Source organism: Polyodon spathula, chromosome 5 (assembly GCF_017654505.1).
Source record: "Polyodon spathula isolate WHYD16114869_AA chromosome 5, ASM1765450v1, whole genome shotgun sequence".
Lineage (NCBI taxonomy): Eukaryota > Metazoa > Chordata > Actinopteri > Acipenseriformes > Polyodontidae > Polyodon > Polyodon spathula.
The window spans coordinates 2,809,678-2,828,644 of NC_054538.1; positions in this window are offsets into that span (position 1 = coordinate 2,809,678).

Consider the following 18,967-nt stretch of genomic DNA (forward strand, 5'->3'; position numbering starts at 1 on the left):
CAGTGTGTTTGATATACTAGTATCTCCTCCTCACTCAATCACAGTGTGTTTGATATACTAGTATCTCCTCCTCACTCAATCACAGTGTGTTTGATATACTAGTATCTCCTCCTCACTCAATCACAGTGTGTTTGATATACTAGTATCTCCTCCTCACTCAATCACAGTGTGTTTGATATACTAGTATCTCCTCCTCACTCAATCACAGTGTGTTTGATATACTAGTATCTCCTCCTCACTCAATCACAGTGTGTTTGGGATACTAGTATCTCCTCCTCACTCAATCACAGTGTGTTTGGGATACTAGTATCTCCTCCTCACTCAATCACAGTGTGTTTGATATACTAGTATCTCCTCCTCACTCAATCACAGTGTGTTTGATATACTAGTATCTCCTCCTCACTCAATCACAGTGTGTTTGATATACTAGTATCTCCTCCTCACTCAATCACAGTGTGTTTGATATACTAGTATCTCCTCCTCACTCAATCACAGTGTGTTTGATATACTAGTATCTCCTCCTCACTCAATCACAGTGTGTTTGATATACTAGTATCTCCTCCTCACTCAACAGTGTGTTTGGGATACTAGTATCTCCTCCTCACTCAATCACAGTGTGTTTGATATACTAGTATCTCCTCCTCACTCAATCACAGTGTGTTTGGGATACTAGTATCTCCTCCTCACTCAATCACAGTGTGTGATATTAGTATCTCCTCCTCACTCAATACTAGTATCTCCTCCTCACTCAATCACAGTGTGTTTGGTATACTAGTATCTCCTCCTCACTCAATCACAGTGTGTTTGATATACTAGTATCTCCTCCTCACTCAATCACAGTGTGTTTGGGATACTAGTATCTCCTCCTCACTCAATCACAGTGTGTTTGATATACTAGTATCTCCTCCTCACTCAATCACAGTGTGTTTGATATACTAGTATCTCCTCCTCACTCAATCACAGTGTGTTTGATATACTAGTATCTCCTCCTCACTCAATCACAGTGTGTTTGATATACTAGTATCTCCTCCTCACTCAATCACAGTGTGTTTGATATACTAGTATCTCCTCCTCACTCAATCACAGTGTGTTTGATATACTAGTATCTCCTCCTCACTCAATCACAGTGTGTTTGATATACTAGTATCTCCTCCTCACTCAATCACAGTGTGTTTGATATACTAGTATCTCCTCCTCACTCAATCACAGTGTGTTTGATATACTAGTATCTCCTCCTCACTCAATCACAGTGTGTTTGGGATACTAGTATCTCCTCCTCACTCAATCACAGTGTGTTTGATATACTAGTATCTCCTCCTCACTCAATCACAGTGTGTTTGATATACTAGTATCTCCTCCTCACTCAATCACAGTGTGTTTGATATACTAGTATCTCCTCCTCACTCAATCACAGTGTGTTTGATATACTAGTATCTCCTCCTCACTCAATCACAGTGTGTTTGATATACTAGTATCTCCTCCTCACTCAATCACAGTGTGTTTGATATACTAGTATCTCCTCCTCACTCAATCACAGTGTGTTTGATATACTAGTATCTCCTCCTCACTCAATCACAGTGTGTTTGATATACTAGTATCTCCTCCTCACTCAATCACAGTGTGTTTGATATACTAGTATCTCCTCCTCACTCAATCACAGTGTGTTTGATATACTAGTATCTCCTCCTCACTCAATCACAGTGTGTTTGATATACTAGTATCTCCTCCTCACTCAATCACAGTGTGTTTGATATACTAGTATCTCCTCCTCACTCAATCACAGTGTGTTTGATATACTAGTATCTCCTCCTCACTCAATCACAGTGTGTTTGATATACTAGTATCTCCTCCTCACTCAATCACAGTGTGTTTGATATACTAGTATCTCCTCCTCACTCAATCACAGTGTGTTTGATATACTAGTATCTCCTCCTCACTCAATCACAGTGTGTTTGATATACTAGTATCTCCTCCTCACTCAATCACAGTGTGTTTGATATACTAGTATCTCCTCCTCACTCAATCACAGTGTGTTTGGGATACTAGTATCTCCTCCTCACTCAATCACAGTGTGTTTGATATACTAGTATCTCCTCCTCACTCAATCACAGTGTGTTTGGTATACTAGTATCTCCTCCTCACTCAATCACAGTGTGTTTGATATACTAGTATCTCCTCCTCACTCAATCACAGTGTGTTTGATATACTAGTATCTCCTCCTCACTCAATCACAGTGTGTTTGATATACTAGTATCTCCTCCTCACTCAATCACAGTGTGTTTGATATACTAGTATCTCCTCCTCACTCAATCACAGTGTGTTTGATATACTAGTATCTCCTCCTCACTCAATCACAGTGTGTTTGGGATACTAGTATCTCCTCCTCACTCAATCACAGTGTGTTTGATATACTAGTATCTCCTCCTCACTCAATCACAGTGTGTTTGATATACTAGTATCTCCTCCTCACTCAATCACAGTGTGTTTGATATACTAGTATCTCCTCCTCACTCAATCACAGTGTGTTTGATATACTAGTATCTCCTCCTCACTCAATCACAGTGTGTTTGATATACTAGTATCTCCTCCTCACTCAATCACAGTGTGTTTGATATACTAGTATCTCCTCCTCACTCAATCACAGTGTGTTTGATATACTAGTATCTCCTCCTCACTCAATCACAGTGTGTTTGATATACTAGTATCTCCTCCTCACTCAATCACAGTGTGTTTGATATACTAGTATCTCCTCCTCACTCAATCACAGTGTGTTTGATATACTAGTATCTCCTCCTCACTCAATCACAGTGTGTTTGATATACTAGTATCTCCTCCTCACTCAATCACAGTGTGTTTGATATACTAGTATCTCCTCCTCACTCAATCACAGTGTGTTTGATATACTAGTATCTCCTCCTCACTCAATCACAGTGTGTTTGATATACTAGTATCTCCTCCTCACTCAATCACAGTGTGTTTGATATACTAGTATCTCCTCCTCACTCAATCACAGTGTGTTTGATATACTAGTATCTCCTCCTCACTCAATCACAGTGTGTTTGATATACTAGTATCTCCTCCTCACTCAATCACAGTGTGTTTGATATACTAGTATCTCCTCCTCACTCAATCACAGTGTGTTTGATATACTAGTATCTCCTCCTCACTCAATCACAGTGTGTTTGATATACTAGTATCTCCTCCTCACTCAATCACAGTGTGTTTGATATACTAGTATCTCCTCCTCACTCAATCACAGTGTGTTTGATATACTAGTATCTCCTCCTCACTCAATCACAGTGTGTTTGATATACTAGTATCTCCTCCTCACTCAATCACAGTGTGTTTGGGATACTAGTATCTCCTCCTCACTCAATCACAGTGTGTTTGATATACTAGTATCTCCTCCTCACTCAATCACAGTGTGTTTGATATACTAGTATCTCCTCCTCACTCAATCACAGTGTGTTTGATATACTAGTATCTCCTCCTCACTCAATCACAGTGTGTTTGATATACTATTATCTCCTCACTCAATCACAGTGTGTTTGGGATACTAGTATCTCCTCCTCACTCAATCACAGTGTGTTTGATATACTAGTATCTCCTCCTCACTCAATCACAGTGTGTTTGATATACTAGTATCTCCTCCTCACTCAATCACAGTGTGTTTGATATACTAGTATCTCCTCCTCACTCAATCACAGTGTGTTTGATATACTAGTATCTCCTCCTCACTCAATCACAGTGTGTTTGATATACTAGTATCTCCTCCTCACTCAATCACAGTGTGTTTGAGATACTAGTATCTCCTCCTCACTCAATCACAGTGTGTTTGATATACTAGTATCTCCTCCTCACTCAACCACAGTGTGTTTGAGATACTAGTATCTCCTCCTCACTCAATCACAGTGTGTTTGATATACTAGTATCTCCTCCTCACTCAATCACAGTGTGTTTGATATACTAGTATCTCCTCCTCACTCAATCACAGCGTGTTTGATATACTAGTATCTCCTCCTCACTCAATCAGTGTGTTTGATATACTAGTATCTCCTCCTCACTCAATTACAGCGTGTTTGATATTCTAGTATCTCCTGCTCACTCAATCACAGTGTGTTTGGGATACTAGTATCTCCTCCGCACTCAATCACAGTGTGTCATGTGGCAAGGCCAGCTTTATAATACACAGGTGTCACAGTGTTCCAATGAAGAACCCCAGTCAAATACGTCCTCTAAAACATCAGTGATTTATTACAGGACTTTGTGAGCCCCTGAAAAATAAATTTAGAAATGGAGCCAGCCTAATTATAATGGTGTACATGACAGGATGCAAGGGTATCAAGAGGCAGCATAAGAATATCCTGTAGCAAATTGTAAATTTATTATGTGTTAAGGTGCACTGGCTAAATTCAGGGACAGTTCCCACTCATATCTTTGCAGTTACGTCAATCCTAGTCATTCCTCGTCCTATCAGACATATTGAGTAGGAATGTGTGGGGGTTTTGCGATGTTTTCTGATTAATGTCTACTGGGGGCTATGTTGAGAGCACTAAACTTATCTCCCAGGACTCAAGAAGAGAAAGACAAGAGAAACACCCCCATTCTGTACAGATCCAATTGTACACACAAAGGAACCAAAGCAGGAACCTAAAGAGACAGATACACAGCTGCCAGAGGAAGAGAATGTGTAGGTGTGCAATGGCAATAACAGGTGCAGTTAGCACTGAACACCGACTGGAAAGAATTAGTAACAGTCTAATTTACCTCTGTGCCACTAGATGTCACTCTGTTGCTAAACAAAGAGAAATGATTTGTCTGTGATAATATAGAGATATTTTTTGCTTGACTATTAATGCTTTCACCTCGTGCCAATTATGTCTTAATTCTAATGGTTTCTCTTAGGCTCCCAGAGCTTATGTTAAGTATTGCAAAACATTCCATTAGGCCTGCCAGTGAATACTTTTTATTTTCCAGTACTGCATCTAACCGTGGGGTGACCTTCTGGAAACACCGTATCTCCAAAAGGTAATTCATCAATGCAAGTGCCATTCACCGGAGATTAGCTCATCGTAATTCATTAATGGGGGTGCTTACCTGTGCTGCTTAACCAACGACATCAGCCTCTGTTGAACTGTTGGAAGTATTGAATGAGCCAACATTGTCTCATCATGTTGATCTACAGTCATTTTTCATGGCTAGACTCTAAATGAAGGATGTCGTAAAGAGTTTATGCTACTTGGACACTGACAACAGGAAATGAGAAGTGAACAGCTCATATCGTATTTGACATGTGCTCGCAATCAAGGTAAAGTGATTTGCAGCCAATTAAATTATCATTACATGTAATGTTTGTTGCTCATGTTTTTGAATGATTAACGTTCAGACCTTTACCTGTGTATTTATAATTTTAATAAATGTCTCATATTTTTAGAGCGTTGTGCAATGACATATTTTTAATAAATCAGGCTGAAGCATTTTTATAGTCTGCCACAGATAAACACAGTCTGAAGAGTAAGTGTTTGTGTCAGGAGCTGGAGAGCAGAAAGACACTGGAGACAACTGTTCAGTTTCAGTTCTATCACCATTAAACCACGTCCATCACTGTTTTCAGCAAAAGATATCCCATTAATCTCTCTGACTTGGCTTTTTATACAACCCAACCTTATAACTGATTAATTGTCCCAGGTAGTCCTGTTTGATTGCAACTATAATAAAACTCCCTATTTTAAACTGCCTCAGGCAGTTGGGGTAGATCACAGATAAACTGTTATCATCATTATCTGTATAGTTATTATTGTCACAACTCTAATTGACTTATTTTAATTCTATCCTGTGCTATCAAGGTAACTGGTAGTTGGTGTTCACCTTTTACAGGTAAGTGCTTGTTAATCTCCATTAACAGGGTGATTGTTTGTTAATTGTTCTAGATTGTCCCATGTGGAACTGAGTCCTGTTTGATCAAACTCCCTATTTAAACTGCCGCAGTAAACAGCTATGCTGTTTTACTCATCCCAAAACAGGCTCTTTCCTACCTATACTCTCTGTCCTGTCTATACTGCTCCCTGCTTCTGCTGCTCCACTCTATCCTCTATATGTTTTTCTGCTATGCCAGTCCTCCTTTCCTCTCGAACTCACAAAATCCATGACAAACACTTCTCTAACCCTTCCAACATGATCTCTCTCCCTCTGCCCCCATCCTCTGCTCCTTCCTCCTGCTCTCTCTCCGGCACCTTCTGGAACTGCCATTCAGCCTGCCACAAGGCTGACTTCATCTCTGCCGAAGCCTCTCATCTCTCTCTTGACTTTCTGGCCCTTAAAGAAACACGGATCACCCCTGAGAACACTGCTACCCCAGCGGCTCTCTCCACTCTATCCTCTCACTCTACCTGCTCCTCAGGACTAGACAGGGGAACCGGATTCCTACTTTCTCCATCCTGGAACTTCTCGATTCCCTCTGCTCTCTCCTCCCTCTCTGTCAGCACCTTTGAGTTTCACGCCATTGACTTACTCTGTCCCTGTTATCTAATTCTTATTGTTTTGTATAGCCCGCTCTGGTCCCCCTGCTCACTTCCTTGATGAGCTTAACTTCTATCACTACCTCAATTCCAATCTTTTTCTTTGGTGATTTTAATATTTATCTCTCCAACTCGACTCTTTCTGCACAATAACGGGTTCATATAAAAACTCATGAGTGCAGGATTTTTGCATCAATTTCTGTCTGTTCTTATTCATGTGTGTCAGGGGTGACTGCTGTTTTGACTGCGGTATTCTGAGCTCACTGTCAGGGTCATGGGATAAGCAGAGACAGAATTCCACAGAATCTCACAGAAACCCACAACAGCAGCAAAAACTTATCCTGCAGGACGAAAACAACTGGAGTCATGCCACCCTGTCTTCCATTCGCATGGTATATTATTTGCTTCTTATCTGCATATTATCTGCTTAATAATAACATATTTCTGAGAGCTACACATGTAGAAATTAAACTACTTATTAACAACCACATATGGAAATTGTTCGTGCTTCGAATGCTGCGCATGTCTTGTGCTTGAGGGATGAAACTCTCTTATGTATAAAGGATGACGCAACCCAGCATCTGAGGCTCAGGTGTACCTCCTACTGAGACCTGCGCTCGCCGCTCTGTTTGTGTTCTATTACTACAATAAACTAGAACTTATTTTTTACCACCTTTATAAGTTGGTAGTGTTTGTTTTTCTTACTCTTCTTGATTATTTCTCTCTCCAACTCTCCCCCTCGCCTCCTACTCACAAAGCTGTCTGACAGCTGGACCTGATTTTCTCCAGAAACTGCTCTCCTCCTTCCCCTACTATCAACCCCCTCCTTCTTGGATCACTTCTTCATCTCCTTTTCACTTCTTCTACCACCTCTCTACATCCACATTTACTTCCTCTGCTCTCACCCTCCTTTGCCCTATTGACTGTTTCTCCCTACTTTCAGCAGACTCTGCCACCACGACTGTTTCTTCTTCTCTCACCGCAACTCTCGTCTCCTGTCCTATCAACTCCTGCCCAGCTCGCCCCTCCCCTCCCCAGTCCTGGCTAAACTCCACTCATTCCATAACGAGCTGCGCACTGATGAGCGGAGATGGAAGAGATCCAAGCTACCCAGTGACATAAACCACCACTGCTCCCTCCTCTCCTCCTTGACATCCCTCACCTCAGCCAAACACTCCCACTCTCAATCTATCATCCTGTCCTCCTCCAACAACCCCTGACGACTTTTGCTGAGGACCCCTGGAACCATCTTGCAGTAGGGGTACCCCTCCTGTTGAATAACTGGGGGCCATGGGGCAGGTGTTGCAAAATGTAACAAACAAACTAACAGATGTTCCACTTTTATCATAAAGCACACGATAAAAACAGGAAAGCACATGCACAGTTCATACATACTTTTCTTTAAGGCTAAGGGAAAGGGAAAGAGAAACTCGAGAGCTGCAGCTAAATCTTGGCCCAGTAATATCGTATTTTTATTTGTCTAGAATCCCTGTCTCCCAGGTGTGTGGCATTCCAGATTCTGCTCCATATCAAAAGAAACCCCAGTGAGGTAACTCTGAACGCAGACCTGTCTCTGGAAGGTATAAAACAACACCTTCATTTTTTAAATGTTTTGTTTATACATTATTCATATTCTGGGACCTATAAAAAAAACAAAACAAAAAAAACACTGCGGTAAAAACACCAAACATTACTTCGGAAAGCTTTTTTTTTTGATTTCCTTTTGGTTACACAAAGTTCATTTTGAAATAGGACGTGGTGACTCATAAAACACTTCATGAACTGGTATGTTGTCCCCCAACTGGACTGCATGGCAAATTTAGTTTGATTAAGCCAGTTGCCTCGGAGACACAATAAACAATTACAGATAGAATAGGACCCACAGTACTGTGCAGGGTCAGTGGAGAAGATATTGAATATAACAGTCTACCAGTTTTTGATTCAATAGCTTCTTTAAATGTATCTAAAGTGGATGTTGTGATGTTTATGCAAGTTGTTTAACTTGTTTTGTTTTTTTTAAAGGGGTACTGTAGCTAATGCAGTGATTACCACAATCTTAGCTGCTGTGCAGTTCCATTCACAATGAACAGTAGGTCTCACGTGCACAGTTTTCAAAGAAGCACCCGATACAGCAAACAAAGAAGTGTCCTGCAGCATGCTGGGTTAAACAGAGGCACAGCGGTCTCTTAGATATGCACTTCCTGTTTCCAGGATGGCATGCCCATTGTGTACTTTCTATAACCTGGTATGGTATTTGTACAGACATATGTAAAGAACAAATAAATAAATCTGTGTTTGTCCTAACATTTGCACACGTGAGACCTACATAGCAAACAGGAGTTTAGAATAGGTATGGCATGATTTCATTGCGAGCAGTTTGGAGTGGAAACTTAGAGACAGGTCTGGAACACGGTCTGGAAGTGACAGAAGCACTTGCCAACTACTTTGTATTAATTCAGCTTTTATATATTAATGTACTGGTGTCAGTGAATCTAGTTGCATAACAAGTAAATCAGTCCCTGTGGGGCTACATTTACACCAATATGTGTTGCATATGTGCTTCTGATATTAATTCAAATACCAGAATAAAAATTATCAGTATAGAATTTTTTCTTTTCTTTTTGTACAATGGATAATATCGCCACATACTATTTTAAGGTATTTGCTAGAAAAACCCTGTACTATCTTTACTATGGCTGACAGCCATACTAGTTTGATGAATCAGATGTCAGTGGCCACAGTCTAGCACAGCAGAAAATTGCCTTTGTCAAAGATTGTTTATGAGAGCACTCTCATAAAGGCTGGCCGTCACTGCTGGAATGAATTCAGAAGCAGACATATGGAAAAAATTCCAACAGTGTACTCCCCTTTAAAGTTTTTATGGGTTAGCTTTGATTCTAATAGGATTTTTTTAACAAACATGCAAAGAGATTCTATTGGTACAAAAGGACCAACCAGTGAGAGAAACCATAAAGAAGTAACTGTACTGTAGTACAACTAATGCCTTTGCAAGCAAGTCAGGACCCAAGTAAACATTTCCTATATGCAGAAACTATTGTTTTTTTCAGTTTTATTGGTTAGCAAACACAGTATGGCATCCTATTAACAAAATAATAGGGTCTCTTGTCAGCATTCTTTTTATTTATTTATTTTTGCAGAGGAGCAGGAGGTGTTAAAAAAAAAAAAAAAAAAAAAAAAAAATATATATATATATATATATATATATATATGTATGTGTGTGTGTGTGTGTGTGTCAGTATACTCTTTGAAATATATATAAAACACTGACTGTGCAACCCTATGACTCGAAATATATACAGATACTTTTCTAGTACTTAGAATTAACACTACCTGTGTTGGGGAGAGCGTTGAGACATAGCAACAGTATTTAGTAACTGCAAAAGATCTCTGTAGAAATGTAATTATAGAGTACACAGGTATATTGCTATTTATATAATAAACATTCACATTAATGTCCACCTATTTATTAAATATATTAAGTAATAACCCTCCAAAAATACTTGACTAGCTGGATTATTTGTTCTTCATTCATTCATTGCACAAATCAATGTGAAATGTTGCACCAGTGTTTTTGCATGGGTAGTAAAATCAGCCCATCAATGCTGGTCAGCATCAACAGCATGGCCCATTGGATATCCTCACCACTCTATGTAAAGTAGTGTCTCCTTCTCTCTGTTCTAAGTCTGACTATTATTATTTCTAACCATGTCCTCTGGTGCTGGTTTCTGTGCTGCGCTTAAAGTGTTGGGTCAGGTTAACTTTGTAAACTCCTTTAGATATTTGAAAGATTCAATCAAGTCCTCCAGGATTCTTCTTTAATCAAGGCTAAATTGAGAGGGATGTAGTTCCTTGCACCAAGTTATCAGCGAGAACTGCCAGACTCTCTATCCAGCAAGGAGAGATTACATGGTTTCAGGGTAGTGGCTCAGCAAAAGTAAATCAGCCAAAAGCACCGTTTCACTTTTGATTTGTAGTTGCCAACACTCTTACATGAAATGTAGGAAAAAAGTTAATACTTGTTATACAGTAAGAAAAATAAGTCACCAAAGTAAGGTAAAAATGTCCTTCTCTGTCTTTTTCTCCTGTTTTTTTCAGTTTTTTGCAGATCCAGGCACGTTTATCCACGCATATGCATATTACAGGACATCACTGTTTAATGACAATTAACTTGTTTTGTCAACATGGAATTATACTAGGGAACACATTTATTGCGACATCTATATCATTCATATTAAATTATTTATTTCTGTTTTAAAAAGGAACATTTGCCTGGAAAAAAAAATCTTTTTTTATATACTCTGAATCCGATCTGAAACAAAAACACATTGGAAATGGGAAAAAAAAAACTACTGGGGCAGCCTTGACCCCCATCAGGTTTACAGTTGTGCCTATTTGCTTGCTGCTGGGCAAGGTTACCCCAATGGTTTCTTGATGAAACTTGGCTTGTGTTTTTTATATCTCCACTTGAAATGGCTGGGCACTTTTTATAACTTGCTGTTTTATCACATTTCCAATGTTTTTTTTGTTTCAGATACATTTAGCTTGTCACATTTGCAAGCACAATTACTCGCTTCCCTCATAAAAATTAAAACATGCTGCATCTCACGTCCTTTTAGTAACAAACAGCGTGAACTGTTTGCAGGGGTTTTTAATATTTCTAAAAGACCACTGGGATAACAGAGCCAGTTAAACTGTAAAATGCCTACAATAATTACTGTAATTAAACTTTTTTTTTTTTTCTGGCAGCATTATTTTTTGTTTGATTTCAAAGGCGATTGGCAAGTTCCTAACAACAATAAAAGTGCCCTAAATCATGGTAGGTACAAGTAACAGTGAAGCGTTGGTAAACTGTGGTTTATCTGCATCAGCTGTGACTCACTAACTATTGTCATCTTCTTTATCTCCTACTTGTTTTACCATTGTTAAACTGGTTACCCCAATCAGTTGATCTTGGGCTACTGAAGCTGCGTCTGCAAAAAGCCAGGGTAACATATGCATTTCATTACTATATATTTGGAACAAATGCTCATAAATAACAGTACTGCTAAGGTAAGCAGAACCTGAAATAAATTGTTTCTTGGTTTGAGGAAATATTCCACTAGTACTCTCCCAGTCTCCCCTGCTGTCCCTTTAGGGCTGGGGACTCATATATAGCAGCCCTGCTACAGCAGCTTGTAGATGCGGAGAACCGGAATAAAGACTGCAAACCAAAAGATGACTTACACTACGTACTTACTTTGAAGTTGCTTTTATTTTGTACTTTGTTCTTTAAGTTTATTTAATAAAAGAGCTATATAAAATGCACAGAATCTACCACTATTGCAAATAACTCATGGTATAGTCAAGGGACCTATATCTTTTTTTAGCACTGCTTTAGTTATTTTATAGAGATGCTGTCCTCCACACTAGTTGATACTATCCAATATAAATCACTAGGACTAAAGCAGAAAAAGAAGAATAGACACTTTTGTTCTGGGCTCAATGCGTCTCGATGCAATGCATGGTAAATATACATTTTTAACATAATCGGAGGATGATTTCAGAACTGGCAATTTTCAATCACTGAGACACACAGCATAGTTTTAGAAGAACAGAATACATTACATGGCTTTTCCATCGCCCAAATCATTGAGCCAAAACACATTTAGAAGTTTTAATGTGGCTCTGCGAAGAATAAAGAAAATGAAATACAACTATTTCAAACATGTGCATGGCTACAAGGTAATGGCAATTTTGAGGATATGGTCATGTAATTAGAATTGTTTTTAATACATATTCACTTCAAACAGAGCCCATTACCTAAGCCTCATTAACATGATCCCACAATGTGTTGCATTCAGCTTCAAAACAATAACGACTCTCATTAAAATTTTGTAGATGATCTACCTTATATGATGCAAGCAAAATATACATTATGGTATAGTGTATATATATATATATATATATATATATATATATATATATATATATATACACACACACACAGTGCCTTGCAAAAGTATTCAGAACCTTATTATGGTGTACAATTTTGTGAAATTACAAAATGATGCTGTGGCAGTGTGTCCTGCCCCTGTGCATATTTTTGTGTTCTATGTTGTATGAATTGTGTTAATGTTGGTGTATTGTAGTTGGTACACAGGATACAATATGGGTTATAAACACAAGTGATTTAAAATGTATATTTGTATTCAGGCATGAGGATTGCACAGCACTTCAAGTGCAGATACAATATAATAATATGTGAGCAGATAAAATGTAAGTAGATTGCATTAGATTAATTGAAGTGCAGTTGTACCGAGACTCCAATTGAATGATTGATTAGCAATCGAGTCTTGGTACAGCTGCATAAAAGCAGCATGTTTTCACTCACTCTGGGTTGTATGTTTGGGAAGTGGAGAACGGGTGAGAGATGGAGTTAAAGCTATAATATTTACTATGGGTAAGATAAGTTACAGTAAATGTCAATAAAAACCAAAGAGAAAAAACTGAAATATGTTGTTTGCATAAGTATTCAGACCCACCAACTCAATATTTGGTGGAAGCACCGCTGGCAGCAATTACAGCCGCAAGTCTTTTTGAGTAATTCTCTACCAACTTTGGCTTGGTGCAATTTGTGCCAGATTGACAGATTTGCTCAAGCTCTCTCAAGTTGCGTGGGGATCGCCTATGGACAGCAGTTTTCAAGTCTTTCCACAGTAGGATTCAAGTCAGGACTTTGACTAGACCACTCAAGGACATCCACTTTCTTATTCTTAAGCCACTCCAGTGTCCACTCCGGACTGCCATAGAATAATGGAATAATAAACCTAGGCGCCTGTGCTGGCGTTTGGTATTCGAACTTTGTGTCTGCCTTGTGTTTTCCCACACCCTTCCACAGAATTATTTAGCCTTGGACTGCTATGTGATATAATAAATATTCCACTGACATGTGGGTGTTAGAATTATCATCTTTAGTGTTTAAAGAACTCTACATACAAAGTAAATATGCTAAACACATTAAATGTCAACCAATTAATTTTAGTTGTCAAAAGCTGACAACACTATTTACTTGGAGGAAAAAGGATAGATGATTCAGACCTTTCTTCATATATTTTTTTTTTTTTTTTTTATTGGTCGGCATTGATTTACTGTTAAATCATTAATTACCGGTTAAGAATTGTTAAACTAATTGATAAAAATGGTAGTTAATCTTTCAACCTTTATTAACTAATTCATTATTTTAGATATTGTTTTTGTTAGTGCATCCAGTTTGTAACAAGATGTAGACTTACATAAGTCATAAATAAGTTTTTCATGAATATGCAATTAACCCTTTGCAGAAGTTTGGTTCCATGTTAATAAATATTCAATAGCTGTGCCATGCATGTGTGTGCAGATTCTGGCATAGTAAGCAAACTTGTTAAATTTGCAGATAGCACAAAAATAGGAGGAGTGGCAAACACTGTTGCAGCAGCAAAGGTCATTCAAAATGATCTAGACAATATTCAGAACTGGGCAGACACATGGCAAATGACATTTAATAGAGAAAAGTGTAAGGTACTGCACTCAGGGAATAAAAATGTGCATTATAAATATCATATGGGAGATACTGAAATTGAAGAAAGAATCAATGAAAAAGACCTAGGAATTTTTGCTGACTCAGAAATGTCTTCATCTAGACAATGTGGGGAAGCTATAAAAAAAAGGCCAACAAGATGCTCGGATATATTGTGAAAAGTGTTGAATTTAAATCAAGGGAAGTAATATTAAAACTGTAAGACCTCATCTTGAATAGTGTGTTCAGTTCTTGTCACCTCACTATAAAAAGGACATTGCTGCTCTAGAAAGAGTGCAAAGAAGAGCAACCAGAATTATTCCAGGTTTAAAAGGCATATCTTATGCAGACAGGCTAAAAGAATTGAATCTGTTCAGTCTTGAACAAAGAAGACTACACGGCGACCTAATTCAATCATTCAAAATTCTAAAAGGTATTGGCAATGTCGACCCAAAGACCTGAAAAAAGAAACAAGGATCAGGGGTCACAAATATAGATTAGGCAAAGGGGCATTCGAAACAGAAATTAGGAGGCACTTTTTTATCAGAGAATCGTGAGGGTCTGGAATCAACTCCCCAGTAATGTTGTTGAAGCTGACACCCTGGGATCCTTCAAGAAGCTGCTTGATGAGAATCTGGGATCAATAAGCTACTAACAACCAAACAAGCAAGATGGGCCGAATGTCCTTCTCTCGTTTGTAAACTTTCTTATGTTCTTATGTCTATCATTAGTCATTCAAGCTCGTATTTTCTATGCATGTTGAGTAGGTTTTTTGAGACTTGGTAGTTTCCTGCTCATGTGATGATCATATGAAAAGGTATTAGTAGCTTTATATACCAGTCTTTACATGTCTTTTTACTGGACTCTCAAAAGACATACTCAACACATGTATGAAATATGAGCTGAAATGGCAGTCTAATAGATACACACATGCATGGCATATTAACATGATTATTAACATGTAACTAAACTTCAGCAAATTGTTAATTGAATATTAATTAAATACTGACTCAGAATAAAGCGTTACCATTTTTCTGTCAACATTGGGTGTTACCTGAAGTATTCATTTATGGCAGCTTTGTATGTGAAGCTTTCCAGTGTGGACATATCCAGTGCTGACATAGGACAGTAAATCTTGACCAATATCAGCTTTGGATGGTTATAATTAGGGGTCTACTTTAATCTCTGTAAATGTATGTTTTTTTGATGGGTAGGCTGCGGAAAAAAATTAGGATTTTGCGGACATAGTGGTACTTGATTCTTTACTAAAACAAAGTGCTGTCATTTGTTACAGGCAAGCATGCAACATCCACATTCTGCATCCACTTAATTGGTATGAAGTGTAAGGCAAAGCTTTGCCAAGTTATACAGATGTGGAAATTGATTAGAAACAGCCCAAAAACTTGTTTACCCAAGTGAATCTGGCATACTTTAATAAAGGCAATATATGCAGCATGTTCGTTGTCATGTTATTTGTCCCACGCAATAATTTATTTTATGAGAACCGAGTCAAAACAACGAAAATGTGGCTATTCGCGCCTAAAATTCCAACTATGAAAAAGTAAGCAGCAGGTTGATGTGAGGTTGCTGTGCTAGATCGTATTAGTACTGATTTAACTTGCAGACAGGAATACTTTTTGTCTGGGCTGACTTTCCAGTTTGGTTTCTGAAAGCTGTTTATATATTTTATGTTTTCTTCAGCAGCATCTGTAGTAGCCTTTTGTTTAATTCTGAAGCTAAATACTGATCGATCGTATTTTCTAAAAAAGGGCTATCTACAGAAGGAAGATTCCGTCCTTGCGTTGTGCAGTAGTTCATTTAAACAAGGTTTTTTTTTTCCTCTCTGTACTTGTTCGGTATGCATTGGCCCCTAAAAGAGGTGAATTTCGTGGTGATCCCTCAATTTCATGATTTCCACGAAATTGTGATTTAGGTAGACCCCTAGTATTAATATACAATGTTTCCTTTGATAAAATAGACAAAAAATTACTGTCTAAAGTTATAATTAGATAAACTGTTATTCCATTTCAGGCCATTGTCCAAGACTGTCATTATAATTGTTTTTATATATTACTATATGTAATATCAGCACTGGGTGGCCAAATGTACATTGATATCTTTAGACAATTTTATTTTCCCATCCAATGTCAGAGACAGGCATTGTTAGCCTTGTGGTTGTTAGGCTAGGCCTAATTTGCTGCCCATGGCCTAACACCAGCTTAACAATTTCCTTTTGAATAAGACACAGAACAGTAGGGGTATTGTTTTGCTATGCATGACTAATGTAAAGGCAGGTATTTTTCTAATCACACATCTCAGTCAGAAAACATGCAATAGATTATTTATTAAAACATAGACACGACTACATTAAACATATTTTACACTACATTATTTGGCCCTGCCTTTGGAGGTATCCCTGCCCATAAATTAACTTGCAAATAAGTGGAGAAGCTGACTGTAGGGAAGCCATGGGCAGGGGGTAGCCTTTAGACAAAGTCAATAGCAGGTGGAGGCTGAGGAGGCCAACTCTAGTGCTGGGATGTAATGGGTTGAGGTAAGATATAAATCCTTTCCTTGTCTCTCATTGGATGCAGGGGTGAAATTCTCAACAATAAAGTGCAGCTACTCATATGCACAGCTGGGTGAAAGCATTAAAAATTGAGACAATTTGAGTGCCAATGAATAAATACTTTTAAAATATTCATATTGGTACACAGTACATTTATAAATACAAAGTAAGCCTTCAAAAATAACTGATCAATTATAACCAATTCACCATAAACAAAAAAGCTGAAAATACAAACAAACAAAAACAAAACACTCACAATTTTAGTAACAAATTACTTTTACTGTCCTTCTGGCTTTTACTCACTACAAACCAATGCGAAGGAACAGATTACAATTCTCCGTCCCCCTTATATGCTGTCACGCATGACCCCAGAAGCTGCCAGAGGAGATTTTGGGATCAATAAGCTACTAACAACCAAATGAGCAAGAATGGCTAATTGTGTCCTCTTGTTTGTAAACTTTCTTATGTTCTTAAGGAAACAATTGCCTGCAGGAGTTGCTGCAACAACCTTTTTGCGGATTTGGTCACACGTGTTATTTCATTGTGATATCTTGGTTTGTTACAGTGGACACAACATGGATGCATTGGATTAATCTCCAGTGTGCTCTATTAGTATGTGAATCCTCACTGCACATTTTTCACTGCAGCAGACATGTTGGAGAACTTTGTACATGACACATTCCATCACTAGGAGCTTGGGTGTGCTCCAGTAAAATCTGTTAAGTGTTTACAGATATCATCTGTGCTCACAAGCTCTGTCTGTCACTTTATTAGGACTTTCCTAACTGATTGTATTTGGCATCACAATCCTGATAAGTGGCTGGACAGAGTACACAATATATTTTGCATACAGTATTTTAACTTTAAAAAGTCATTTTACTACACGAATACTAGTATAAATATTCACAACACTGCTGTTATTGGCCAGTTTTTGCACCAGGGCAGCTTAGACTATGGTCTCTAGAAACCTGCAAGGGTAGGTAAACACACACACACACACACACACACACACACACACACATATATATATATATATATATATATATATATATATATATATATATATATATATATATATACAGCTCTGGAAAAAATTAAGAGACCACTGCAAAATTATCAGTTTCTCTGGTTTTACTATTTGTAGGTATGTGTTTGGGTAAAATGAACATTTTTGTTTTATTCTATAAACTACTGACAACATTTCTCCCAAATTCAGAATAAAAATATTGTCATTTAGAGCATTTATTTGCAGAAAATGACAACTGGTCAAAATAACAAAAAAGATGCAGTGTTGTCAGACCTCGAATAATGCAAAGAAAATAAGTTCAGATTCATTTTTAAACAACACAATACTAATGTTTTAACTTAGGAAGAGTTCAGAAATCAATATTTGGTGGAATAACCTTGATTTTCAAGCACAGCTTTCATGTGCCTTGGCATGCTCTCCACCAGTCTTTCACATTGATGTTGGGTGACTTTATGCCACTCATGGCGTAAAAATTCAAGCAGCTCAGCTTTGTTTGATGGCTTGTGACCTTCCATCTTCCTCTTGATCACATTCCAAAGGTTTTCAATGGGGTTCAGGTCTAAAGATTGGGCTGGCCATGACAGGGTCTTGATCTGGTGGTCCTCCATCCACACCTTGATTGACCTGGTTGTGTGGCATAGAGCATTGTCCTGCTGGAAAAACCAATCCTCAGAGTTGGGGAACATTGTCAGAGTAGAAGAAAGCATGTTTTCTTCCAGGACAACGTTGTACTTGGCTTGATTCATGCCAAAGCTGCCCGATTCCAGCCTTGCTGAAGCACCCCCAGATCATCACCAGTCCTCCATCACATTTCACAGTGAGTGTGAGACATTGTGGCTTGTAGGCCTCTCCAGGTCTCTGTCTAACCATTAGACAACAAGGTGTTGGGCAAAGCAGAAAATTGGATTCATCTGGGGGTGCTTCAGCAAAGCTGGAATCGGGGAGATTTGTCTTTGTGAAGGGCGCATGAATCAAGCCAAGTACAAGGTTGTCCTGGAAGAAAACTTGCTTCCTTCTGCTCTGACAATGTTCCCCAACTCTGAGGATTGGTTTTTCCAGCAGTGGGTTAGACTTCTCAGCTGGGGTAGACTGGGCACTGCTTCTCAGCTGGGGTAGACTGGGCACTGCTTCTCAGCTGGGGTAGACTCGGCACTGCTTCTCAGTTGGGGTAGATTCAGCACTGCTTCTCAATTGGGGTAGACTTGGCACTGCTTCTCAGCTGGGCTAGTTAAAGCTGACAGCCTGGGATCCTTCAAGAAGGACCCTGGGATCAATAAGCCACTAACAACCAAATGAGC